Source organism: Neolamprologus brichardi, chromosome 7 (genome assembly GCF_056152115.1).
Source record: "Neolamprologus brichardi isolate AB-2024 chromosome 7, ASM5615211v1, whole genome shotgun sequence".
Taxonomy (NCBI): Eukaryota; Metazoa; Chordata; class Actinopteri; order Cichliformes; family Cichlidae; genus Neolamprologus; species Neolamprologus brichardi.
In genome coordinates, this window is record NC_142110.1 from 49,926,943 (window position 1) to 49,940,784 (window position 13,842).

General features: G+C 39.5%; 1 protein-coding gene across 1 annotated transcript in view; it reads right to left on the reverse strand.

Moving 5' to 3' along the window:
- hcn1 (hyperpolarization activated cyclic nucleotide-gated potassium channel 1) overlaps nucleotides 1-13,842 on the reverse strand; it is a 67,030-nt gene that overhangs the window by 45,433 nt on the left and 7,755 nt on the right. The window lies entirely within an intron of this gene.

The following is a 13,842-nucleotide window of genomic DNA, read 5'->3' on the forward strand; positions in this document are numbered from 1 at the left end:
AAGGAATCAGTGCTTTTTGGAAGTGAATTTCAGCTCTGGAGGATGATAAAATGGTGATTAACTAGTCAAGGTCAACAATCCAGCTCCCAACACTGTTTAATAAGTCCAAGAAGGGTGTTAGTGTTTATTAAGACATTTATATTTAAACTGTATTGTGTTGCCATCCAAGGGCATTTTCTTATGATGCATTCAAATTATTATTTTTTTGTACGCTGTGTACAGTGGGAACCGGCTTTTACAACGAGAGTTTATAATGCTCAGATTTTTCCTTTTTGTGGTTCAGATTTCTAGAATAAAAAATTGGAAGGTCATGCTTTTGCGAATAAGAAAAATTTATTGTTGCCCAGTAACCGCACTAACTGAGCAGCTTTGGTAACCAACTGGTTGCCAAGAGGTTGAGCATGCAGCTCAACCTGTGAGTGATCATGTTTTCATAGTGTTGCCTGATGGGAGGCAAGCTGACTGCAGTCACTATTAAACAAGTTGGAAAACGTTTGCAAAAAACTGGCGTCTAATTTCTGAACGTGGCCAGAGTCAATCTGTGCTGATGAGGAAACCGTGTCTGTGACACATATCTTCACAATAGAAGACTCAACTCAGCTGGTTGCCAACTAGTCATTTTGCAGATAAATTGCAGTCCTATTTAGAAACTAGACGTAATTCAGTTGCTGGTACAACGTCACTTTGAAGTCACCAAGTGACTGCAGATGATCATGGAGCTGGTCCCCATGTTTGAAACAACCACAAGAAGCACAAGTTGATAGCACGCGGTCACACTTGGTCATAGCACCGTCTCCAACCAGTGTTTTCCAGTGTGTGACAATAGCATTACATACCAGGCATCTCATCTTTCACTGTGACCCTGGATATGTCACTAAGATACTTCCTACATGCACAGCTACAACACTACCAACCAGTACTCAAAGTATTCTACTGTATTCCTTACACCGATCACTTGCGCCTCTGTTACAGTATTCCAGTAAAAAAACAAACCCATACATTAATTGCAAACCAAGAAGCTGGAGCTAACATGGGTGTTTCTCAACAGCCACCGTGATCTTTTTCTGTTCTTAAGTAGCGTTTATGTTCGAACATATGAAAAAAGTAAGTGAAAATGAAACAAAACAACGAGTGACAATACAAACGTAACTGTGGGACTTTGTTGCCCTTATAGAAACACTGGAAACACTGTAGGATGGCTTACAGCACATGAAGTGCGTTAGGCTGCAGAAACAATCAACCAGCATAGTTCATTTGGAGGATTCTTGATGTGTCATGTGACAACTTTCTGTACTGTGCGCACACTGCAGAGGGAAACTAGTCTCCATGAGGGGATATCCCATGGGAATGGACAGAAGATCAAAGCTGCTTTCACTGACAGCTTTTTTCTACTCAGAACTCTAGAGAGGGGTAACAGAAATCAGGACTTCTTTTTTGCTAAATACTGAAATACGATGTGTTTTCAAAAACAAAATTATGATAAAAATAAGCCACAGTTGTTGGGATAAAAAGCTTGCTCTATTTCACTGCTCTGGTGCTGCTGTAACTATTATAAGAAGAGTATGGTGTTTAAGGTGATTGGAAGTATTAATTACTATAAATTATAACCAGAAACAGTTGGTAGTTTGAAAATAATGCACACGTGATTCTGTTTCCTGTCGCTTTCAGTCTTGCCGTCTTTACTGTGCAGACATGTCCGTTCATATCTTATATCAAATAAAAGGCTGAACTGAGAGACGGACTGGCAGCAACAGTAAGAGATGAAAAGAGTCAGACAGAGTATGCAATAAGCAGAAGTAATCCCGACGGAGCAGTATAAAATATTTTGAACATCGTGCACAGCTTACAATGACACCACGATACAAAGCGACCTGTAAAACCAGCCAGCAGTTGTTGGTAAAGGCAGAGGAATCTAACCTTGGTGAAATAAACGTTCAAGAGATGTTGACGTACAGTATGAAATACAGATACATTTATTATGGATATTCCAGATTCAACACATATGGTCATCCCCATTTTGAGTGTGTTTTATACCCCAGTGAGATAAGCGAGCTTGTGCACTATCAGCACCCAGACAGGCTGTCCTTGAGCCTCTGGAGGAGCAAAACGAAGGACACCAAACAGAAGACGCAAAGGTCATCATGCTCCAAAAGGCTCGTCTGGGCCTGAATCTATCAGGCATTCCTTAAATTGCGACAACCAAAAAGGTCATTCAGCTACAAAATAGCCATAACAGAAAGTATTATATATTACAATTCACACAAAAGTTGATTTTATTACAACACTTTGTAAAACTAACACCAACACACGCCGCTGTTAAGTATACGGTTGGGCCCATATTGTGCCTTTTAACTAATATTCATCTGTGGTATTGCAGTAATTGCAGCACATTATTAGTTTTACACATTAAAAAATGTTACAGATCTGCCTATCCTGAAAGCAAAACATGTGCAGTGTGTCTTTTTTTCCTGTTTCCATCCCTGCAATCCCAACTGCACACAGTGTCCCTCCCTGGATCTGGTTCTGCCAGAGTTCTTCCTGTTAAAAGGGAGTTTTTCCTTCCCAATGTCGCCAATTACTTGTTCAGAATGCGTTGTCGATAGTTGTGGTTTTTCTCTGTCTTTCTCTTTACCTTACACTATAAAGCACCTCGAGGTGACTGTTTTTGTAATTTGGTGCTCTATAAATAAAACTGAATTAAATTTTCAGGGTGATGGTTCATTATTTTGATTCAGTTTTCTGCCCTATTTCCAACTCATCGAACTTCACTAGGCCCCCTCTCCCTCCTGCAGTTCTGTTTATGAGCTACACAAATTCAATATTTGATACTGCAGGAATAGGGATGGCTATCGAAACCCGGTTCTTGTTCCCACAGTTTCAATTCCTTGGAATTGTTTGCCATTTTTGCAAACAATTCCCTTATCGATTCCAGTCGCCCCAAAAGACGTCACCATGTTGCAGAGCGTCAGTTACCTGGCAGGAAACATGGCGGCTCAAACGCTCAAAAGTTTGGTTATACTTTACAAGAATGGATGACAACAGGGCAACTTGCAAAGTAGATATTTTATTTAAGGGAGGAAACACTATGAATATGCAAAAGCATTTGCTCACAAAACACTCGATAACCTTAAATGAATGTTTTTAATTTGCCACAGCAGATGCCCCCGATTTTCGGTAAGTGAATGTGTTTAATTGTAGGCAGGGACATTACTGGATATTCTTGTGTAATTGCTACAGAATAATTGATGTTATACTTTGTTATTGCTACAGAAGAATATTTATTTTATTGTTTTACATTTACAATTTTTTTTTCCTGGGGACCCTGTGACACCCCATCGAAGAGCCGTAGGCTGTGGATCTCTTAAGATCTCACTGTTGGGTTTGTAAGGCCATGTTACTCCTAAATTTCTATCTTGTTCAAAGAGAAGATATCAAACAAAGTTCTAAGCTAATCGACCTTAGTGTTCTCCTTTTTTAAAAAGAATCGATAAGAGAATCGATAAAGAATCGAATCATTAAACAGAATCGAAAATGGAATCGGAATCGTGAAAATCGTATCAATACCCATCCATATGCAGGAATGACACCTTATGTATTTTTTATTTACAGAACCCATATGTTGAAATCACATATTTGCCATAATCCCTCTGTTTTTATATGTATGCTGTTAAATATGTTATATATGTTATGTATGTTGCAGCATATTGTATTTTAAACCTCTGACTGATTCAATGAATCTTAGCTCTGCCGCAGAGCACTATACATTTCTCTCTGCTTTCAAATCATTGAGCCTGACTCTGTACTCTAAACCATATGGTCTAGCAATTTACTGGAAACAGTCTACTACAGTTAACAAGACCAACTAACAACAGAAGGAATAATGAGAGACTTGGCAAAGGGGAAATTGGTTAAATCTGCAGGGAACAAGGAGGAAAACGTTCTTTCAAGCGGTGCAATCTGGGATTTTCCACCCTATGGGCCAAGAGCGAGCTTCCCTCTGTGAGCTGAGCAAGAACACAGTTCAAGGCACATTACATTCAACGTCAGAGCTTTGTCTTAAAACAGAGAGGACAAGAACACAGACAGCATGGAGGGGGAAGAAGCACTGTCCTTCATTTTTGTTTGCTTGACAAAATTGGACTGGAGGAGTCCATTAGGCTATTGTGTGGGACTTGACTTGCTTGTTTGTGTGTGTATTTGTGTGTGAGAAAATGGGAAGAAAGAGACGAAGCTAAGAAGATCCCTGTCTGTGCAAGGGAAGATCATTTAACATGTTTAATGTATGAAGGGCTCAAGCTCTCATTTAAGCGAGTAGAAGGCCCTCTGCACACAAAATATGAAACGTGTGACAGGCACATTGTCACACATGAAAACACGTGACAGAGCTCTTTTGCAGCCTGCAGCCTGCAGCCTGCGACTCCCACACACAACACAAAACAAGTCTGCTTCGCCTTCAGAAACCTAGCATGCTCTGCAGTACAAGGTGGAGTTCACTTGTGTGTTTATGCCAGTGACCAAAAAATAGTGTGGATCCTTCAATAGCAAAACACCCATCCACATGCTATGGAAGACGGTTTGATTTGGATAGCCCAAATAAGCATGTGAAAACACTGTAGGCAAGAATTCATAGAAGACTGAGAAGAGTGTTCTCTGGCTAAATGGTTAGCAACACTGGACAGAAAATATGCACATGGTTTAGAGTCGTATCCAATATTGTTTGTTCAAGCACTTAATTTAGCTAGCTTTATTATAACCAGACTTGGGAATTGTATGGCCCCGAGCTACATCTGGTCCATTTGGTTATCCCTGACCGGCCTGCATGAGGTCAATGGCAATTAAACATAAATAAGTGTAGTTTTCTCATTTCAGCCAGCAAACCCTCTTTGATAACTCCTCCTCACAGAATGGGTTACTATTTGGGTTATTTCAAAGGGAAATGCTCTTTTTTTTTTTTTTTTTTAATCAATTATAAAAGCAGGTTTGTGCAAGCGGATGCAGCTTCACTGTATTTGAATTAGCACAAACTTTGATGAGATATCTCGGTTTGCTAACCTTGAAGGTTGTTAGTCATTTAATGCAGAATGCAGAAGTTTTTAATAAGATATAGACTGAAGTCTGAGATAAAGCAGTGTGCTTAGTTTGTGGATGACAATTTAAATCACTCTTGGGACTAAACATGCAGAGCAGAGTTAAAACTTGGCTAATGCAGAGCAAGAACGTACAGTTAAACCTTTACTAGCAAAGCTGCAACAAGGACTTTTTACCAAGTTTCACACATCCAGGGACGCAGCAGTCAAGACCAGCTGTGTGATTTCCCATAACAACAATAAGCAGTAAGCATTTCACTGGGGAGTTTTTCAAAGTGTAATGCGCTAACATACCCCGCAAAAAAAGAAGCATTTGAGAACCTGTCCCTCTCCAGGCGAATCATAACAACGTGGCTCTAGGATATCAGTCTCTTTTTAAAAATGTTTAAAAAAAACATTCTTGATTTTATTTGAAAAGGGACCGTGTACAATATTAACATAAACGTTGCCACTTGAAGCATTGTACCAGCGTTAGCTTAAAGCTAATTTGCATCTGCAGTCACTTGGCAGGTTACGTGCACAATATCACAAAAAAGTCACCCGAAAAGTAAATTGCATAACACACAAAGTGTTCAGAAGTCTGTGAGTCTTTCAGGAGTTACATCAGTTTGGATTTTATGGATTCTCTTGGGTGAAAGTCAATAAAATAAAGCATTGTGGAAGGTACCAAGCTATTTAAAAATCTTAAACACCAAACGCACATTGGAAAACAATTTAAAATCCTTCAGCTTCAATTTTAACTTTTTCTACTTGGCTCTGGATGAGATCTGGGGTTTCCATGACAGCTCAGTGACTCCTCTTTGTACGTGGGATAACCAAAGTGTTTATTAAGGAGCTGGAAGCAATGCATGCTGTGAAAGAGACTGCGAGAGGGAGTTCATGGAGTTAACAGCATGTTTGCTGTGGCTAGTGATAAAATGTTGGCGCACTTGCTCCGCTGATTTCACATTTCAATCACTTAAATGTAGCATCTTCTCTTACCAGTGCCAGTTTATAAAGAGATAAAATTGATATTGAGCAGAACTGAATTAATCTCACTGGTACCTTACTCCACAGTCTGAGTTTCCCAAATGAGTTACCCACCCCTCATAAACACAGCATTTGGATTTACAGGATGTAGCTATTTCATGTTTATGTTGCCTTTCTTCATTTGCGTTAATGCTGCAAATGCTTTATGGTCTATGTTTTTAATTCAATTCATAAAAACAATAGCACTGCCATTTTTATGTAATTAGTCATCAATTTAGTCAAAGTCTGCAGAATCCATCAGCAACATGAATTTATTCTGACCATGGAAAATGCATAACAGAAGATTGAGCTAAAAGAGCCACCGTTAAGAAAAGAGAAAGCATTAAAGCATATGTTTCAAGAGGCCGAACCCTAGATCCAAGCAGTCCCTAGACTCTCATGGAACAATATCCTAATGCAGACTAGAAATGTCCAGTCAAAATGTCATGGTGCAGTCACAGTGGGCATCAGTTTTATCAAAGCTGCAATACGTGAATCTTGTGTTTTCAAATGTCTGTTAAGCTAATGCATTCATCAATATCTTCAGGAGCCTGATCAACCAGCCTCACAGCATATCTCCTCCTTCACTTCACACACAAGCTGTTTCTTGGCTGCTGGCTCAGTTTGATAAATGACGTGCACAGAAAACTATGATGCACCATATAAAGTATGGTGTTAAAGTCTTCCTGTCCTGCAGTGTCCTCGACCTAACCTATAAGCAAGAGCAGAGTGATTTTGTGCTTTGAAAATCATTACCCCCTGTTCATCTTGGGACATTAAATATAAACAACCAGCTGTGCAGCCTTGGCAATGTTTGCTTCTTGAGTTAGCCCAACAGAAAATCTGGGCTAGCTCACACCTGCGCCACAGTTGGAACATGTTCACCTCAACTTTCAGTGGTGCTGTCACTTTTAAAGCTTTAATACTGTTAAATTCATCTCTATAAACAGATACTATTGTGCACGTTTTCCTATTTTTTATTTGCAGCGATCCTATCCATGCTATTGGTTCATTAGCATTAAGTATTATAAAAATACTGTACACTGTAGCACAGCATCCATACATCAAAATGCTTCACAGGTATGATATACACATATAAAAATGAACACATTTGGTAGATATGACACAATCTCACAACAATTCCCAGACTCTCACATCACATCAAGCAGTTGTACATCGTCATCAGCCAGTGCCTTTGCTCTTTCACAGAGGAGAGAACCGCAGCTGTCCCTCACCACTATTGCCTGTGCGTCCTGTAACTAAGAGGGTCTAATGAGGATACGCTCCTTTTAATTTTCCTCCAGTAAACACTGTGATAAAAGGATTGTATATCTTCTTTATAGATTCATGTTGTCTTTATTTAAGATTGTTGCTGACAAACTGGCAGACGATGTATCTTATCAGAAGTACTAAAAAAGACATTATTGCATCTGGTTTAATTTCTCGTTCACCTTGCATAATCGTTCATCTGTAACTGAAAAAAACAGGTTCAGTACAATAATTGTTGTATATAGCATTTGTATTCTATTTTTATCCTATTGTATATATTATTTTATTTTATTCTATTGTATATAGTATTTTATTTTATGCTATTCTATTGTATACAGTTGTTTACAGTATCTTATCCTTATTGTATTCCAGTGTTCTCTAATTTTTGCTATATAACTTTGCACTGTCCACTTTCTGCTGTGACAAAACAAATTTCCCATGTGTGGGACTAATAAAGTTTATCTTATCTTATCTTATCTTATCTTATCTTATCTTATAAACAAGCGAACAAAGTATTAGAATGGAAAACTATAACCCCCACCCCACCGCCCCACCCCTGGTGCTTTCCTCTATTTGTTTCCTCTCTTTTTCTCTTTATGATCTCTCTTTTAACCTCACAAATGAGTCAGCACTTTATGATTCAGCACACTTTCAGTGTGTGTGCGTGCAATTATGCACCTGTGTCCCTGCATGACACCAGGGCAGAGACCTTAAGGCACCGAATACTTGGCATTGCCTATTCTGAAACAGGTGAATCGGGTCCACGGGACTCTGCAAACACAGTCCCACTAATCTGCTTTGGCACCAAACTATTTGTTGCTATCGTGGCAGACTACAGTACACAATGGCTCACAGAACACTACGGCCTTTTTCACCTTACTGTTTCAGTACCTCGTGTCAGTTTCTATTCATCACTAAAAAGGTTATAGCTTAATTTTCAGTGCCTGTAGCACTTAGTTCAATATTCAGCTGTTTATTCAAAGAATCCTTTATCTAGCAAAGATGCCTTCTTTTTTATGTTTATTTGGAGATATTAAACACATTTAATCAAATAAATTAGCTAATATTTAATTTTTGAAAGTTAAGCTGTTTTCTGACTTAATACTTGGCATGGCTGTTTGTTTGTGAGCCTGTGTTTAATTTACTGTGCATTACTTGAAGTGAGCTACAGACAGAGGTCCGATGATCTGCTCTGGCTTTAATTTAGCATACAGATCAAACTGAAACATAAGCCACTGATGTAAACACAAACTGACAAACATCAGTGCGTTCACATATTTTGTCTGACGATGGCAGGGTATAAAAGGGCATGCTGTCAGGCTGTCATACAAATAGCATGGGATATTTCAGTGGAGACCAAATATAGCCAGGGAAATGTAGTTAAAGCCTCTTCTTCAGTGAACTGGATACTCGGGTCAGTTGGCTCACATTTTCTCCCATTTCAGATCAATTTACCGACAGTGAATTAAGCACCTTTGCTTAGGACGACATCTCTATCCCTACAGGCAGATTCTAATTAATCAGATCACTTGCATCACGTTCTGCAGTCATCTGTAGCAGATACTACTATTTTTGTTTTTAAAGTATGCAACTAAAAAGCCTGAACCAGCAGTGTTTGCAGATGAAGTGCATTATTAATAATACCAGGTTAAATGTTTTTAGAAGGAAAATAAAAGGACAATTTGACTTATTCAGTAACACAGATACTCACAGAAACAGGTTGTACTATTACTCTGTGACTACAGTGACGACAAAGTGAAGGTGCACATGGGAGCTGACGCTTCCTACAAGCAGCTGGTTACTGTCTCAGCACTTGGACGCCATCAGCCAACAGATCAAAGTAACAAAAGAGGAGAGGGAGAGGCTTGAAGGCAGCTCAGGGCAGCAAAGTCAACGCTGGTCATGACATATGTGGATGCTCAGCACACACGAAGAAAAGCTGGTGTCAACAGCAGCAATCCAGATGCATTACTAGCAAGTACTGAAAACATACATACTACTATATAGACTCCACTGTACCGTACACCACGACCCATCCTTTACTTATCCAGGTAAAAAGTATCACTGAGATTAAAATCTCTTTTCCAAGAGAGACCTGGCCAAAGAGGGCAGCAAAAGGTACAACAAATACAACACATACAAGTTGGGGGGTTTGTGCTAAAACTGAAGCATATTGAACCACAGATGTAATGGTTATTTAATATCTTAGGTCACATAACAGCAACGGGAGTAGTGGCAGTTCTGTTTTCATAATGCGACCAACAACAGTTTTTTATTCTATTTTAAATGTACAATAAACAATAAATATTGTATGACAGATGTTTGGGGTTGTTTTTGTGTTTGTTTTTGTTTTTGTCTGGTACCCTCAAAAAGGGTACACTTCCCCTTGGGGGATGGTATGTTGCCACAAGCCCAACCTGAGCCCTCCTGCTTGAGCTGGGATCTGGCGGGAGGCCTGGTGACTGTGATAAGCCAGATGTGGCACTGGGAGCTCTGGGGATTTTCTACAGCAGTTTAAAAATGTTATCCTTTTAGTCTCCTTTTGCATTTTCATTAAATAAAAACAAACTAAAACCAGCATTGAATAGGATAGTATATAAATCATTTCCCTGTAATACACGTCATTAAGATCTGCCTGACATTAGCACATATCCAAAGGTGCCAACATTCTGAGAGAGCAAAAAACAAAAAAAAAACCACTACTGTGACTTTAAGGTCATTGGGATAATTAGCTCTGTGTCTGTGAGGGCATGAAATAATAAGAGAAACATTAGAGAAGCAGGGTTAGAAATGAATAGGAGCAGGGGGCAAAATGCCCTTGAAAGTTAAAACAAAAAAAAAATCATGTGAAATTAGGTGTAAAATAACCAGATAACTCTTCTCATTATTTTTCTCAGTTGTTAAATTGTTAATAATTACACATAATTCCCTAATGAGGCACTTTAGTTGAGAGGTAAGCTAGATGACTTTTTGTTTTCCCGATCCTCTGTTTATGGGAAATAATGAGCTGTAGGATTTCTTAACATTATGAATGGCACAGTGCTGAATCAACCAATCACGTGGCAGCGCCTCAGTGCATTTAGGCACGTGGAGAAAAGAAGAGCAGAAAGTTACATTTTTAGCTCTGCACTTTTTAGCACTTATGTGCAGAGATGGGCAGTAACGCGTTACTGTAATCCGATTGCTTTTTACAAGTAACAAGTAAAGTAAGGGATTAATATTGCAAAAAAAGTAATTAGATTACTGTTACTTTCCAGTAAGCATGCCGCGTTACTGCGTTACTAAACCGTGATTTTATGAGAGTGTCTCATGACAAGGACGTACGAGCCCGCGACGTCCGTGACTGCAACAGACGTGTGTATATCAACAATGGATAATATGGAGTGCAGGAGAGAGTACGACCACGCAGCATTTAAAGCCTGGAAGCACTGACATTACTTTGAGTTTGATTGCGTAAAAAGTGACAATAGCATTTGCGTCCACTGTACCCTCTGCGTGGGTAGAAAACTTCTTTCTACAGCTAAAAATTAATCTTCAAATCTTAGCAAGCACCGAGCACGCTGCCACGGGAATGTAACAAAGTAATAAATTAACTAATTAATTTTGAAAATAAGTAATCAGTAAAGTAATGGGATTACTTTCTTAGAAAAGTAATTAGTAATTAGTAACTAATTTCTATTTTCAAGTAACTTGACCAACACTGCTGATGTGAATGTATGAAAGATCAGTAGTTACTTTCACATGTGTAAAAAGTGCACAAGCTTCCCCTTGGTTGGTCCCCACTCAGATTGTTTGAGCACACAGAATTTACTGCTCTGCGTGACCTTCACACTGTCCACTGCAATTTCCCTAAGTACTGCACATTGTAATAATTATGTTTGCACACGCACATGATGAATGATTTAGAAAACACACAGAGAACCAGACAACTGGATACAGTACAAACAGCAACATGCACTCTTGTACAAGTAGACGTCTTTTCAGCTACCAAGTCTTAATATCTGTTGTCATAAAACACTAGTAATGGTATTTTTTTACTGCATATATTTTCTTCCATCTTTATTACATTTCCAAATTGGCACAGGCAGAGTCATCAAAGTGGAGTTTATAATGTCTTTCTAATGACTGGCAGTTGCGCGAGTTGTTAAATAAGGCACGTCAGGTCCTGACTGGGTCCTAATACTGTAGCTGTTCAACTGTTTTACTGCAACCATAATACCCGATATCCACTCCCCACCAAAACTGCCTGTATCAGGATCCTTCTTGCCACAAGCACTTTTAATAAAGGAAAGTGGAGTATTTACTGACAAATTACACAGCTAAATCATTCAGACATACCTGCAGGTGACTCCAAAGACTCATTTTTTATATATTAGATACAGTTTCAGTATTGATCACGCTAAATGGGAAAATTCTGCTCTGAACTAAAAATGAAGATTTTAGGTGTAAGAACCCTAAAGAATATGAATAGGTTTTCTCTGACAGAGACCGTTGACGAGGACATTAGCAGTGATGGAAAAGTGAAAAAAGACTGAATGGCCAGGCAGCACTGGTGAAATAACAGCCTCCTTTACTCCACAGATGGAGGGAGAAGATGGTGACAGAGTGAAGAGGGCGGGAGGGAGCAAACACCAGATGAAGGAATGACGGATGGACACAGTTTGGAGGATGACTTATTGTAGAAACTGACTGAATAACTAGTTGGGTCCATCCCACGGCTGATGTAACGAACGTTCACAGCTTGAAAATCTTTGCAATGGCAGGAGACTACATTCGTCCCTCCATTAAAGCTCTAATCCTGCATCCCACACCTAACATGTTACGACAGCTTGGAATGTTTCCACTGAGTGCCTTTTCTTCCCCTCTTACATCTCCAGTGGATGTGTCTGTTTCGCCGTTGTTTTATTATTCGGTGTGCTCGTTTGGTTACAGCGAAATAAGTAATTTGATGCAAGCTTCTATACTAAACTATCTTCTTAAGCACGCAGGGGTTGGACATGTCTTAAAGAAAGACAACATGCCAAAGGAGGACATGCCTTGCGAGTGAGAGGTTGAGAAAAGGCATGCAACTGGGGGGAAGGGGGCGAACCAGAGGGAAAGAAGGAGCCACGGAGTTTGATAAGCAGCGAAATGATTGGAGGCAAAGACGAATGACGTGAGAGAGATGAACTGAGAGTAGCGCAGGCCTGTAAGCTGTGCTGTTGCAGCCAGGCATTATGACACATCCCTGTGTACTTTGTACTGCACTGGCTGCCTGCATCCTCACTGCAGATTCTCATTAACCTTGCAGCACTGAATATTTGTGCTTCTGTCCTGGTCCAACGTTGTCTCATCCTCCCAATGTATACAAGTCTGCAAACTATGCTGAACCTCACAATCAGCTTCCCACATAGTGTACATACCAAGATAACAACACCAAGCAACCGCCATCTATAGTGCGCTCACTTTCAGAGTGTGTTGTGTGACGTATGTGTGCTCGTATGTGTGTGTGAGAATCCTGAACCAGAGACCATATTCAGCAAAGCTTTAATAACGCTTTACTGAAGCATGAATAATGGTTTTGTTGTTCAAATGCCACATTACACAGTAAGGATAATAAAAAATGTTTAAAGCACACACTGACAGAAAGCTATAAGCTACCATAAACACTGTAAAAGTCAGCTGCCTCGCTGATACTTAAGCAGAAAGATGATCTTTTTCTGTATTAAAAAAGTTCACTGATCCGTAGTATGGGTACCAGGAATCAGGCACAGTTCTGACTGGAGCTTATGTTTACACGGGCACAACAGCAGCTTTTATATAAAAGCCAGATGTGGCCACCGTGATGTCATCGATTGGTTTATAGCAGGGGTGTAAAATATATAGCCTGCGGGCCAGAATTGGACGCGCAAAGACTCTAATCCGGCCCACTGGACAGCTTTGGAAATGTGAAGGGCAGGATCAATTTTGGACTTCTAACTGTATTCATTCATTTGTTTTACAGCTTTCCCTCAGATAAAGGCCTCCCCCATGGATATATATACTACACCAAAGTAATTAATAACACAAAAGTTCCTGTTTTTTCACTTTCTTATATACAATATTGTATAATAAAGATGGGCTGAAGCTAGCACATGAGACACTAGATTAATTAAGAATGTGCTTACTGAACTGTTAAATGACACATGAACAAGCAGCGTCATCTGCTCTCTACAACCTTCCCGTATACCTTCATACAAATTTACTCCACTTTTCAAACCTGGAGGCTGCATCCATCTTTTACATACAGTCCATGCACATAGCACATTACGCCTTGTTGCACTCCTCTTGCTGCTGATATATTTTTAATACACTCCGTGCATATCAAACAATCTAAAACAGCATGGCTAACAGCACGTGTAACAATAAGGGAGGAACGTGTCCCTGACGCTTTGCTGCAAGGACATTTAAAATAAGAGGGAGTCAAGCTGATGAAAAATGACAGCGTTATGTTCACCTA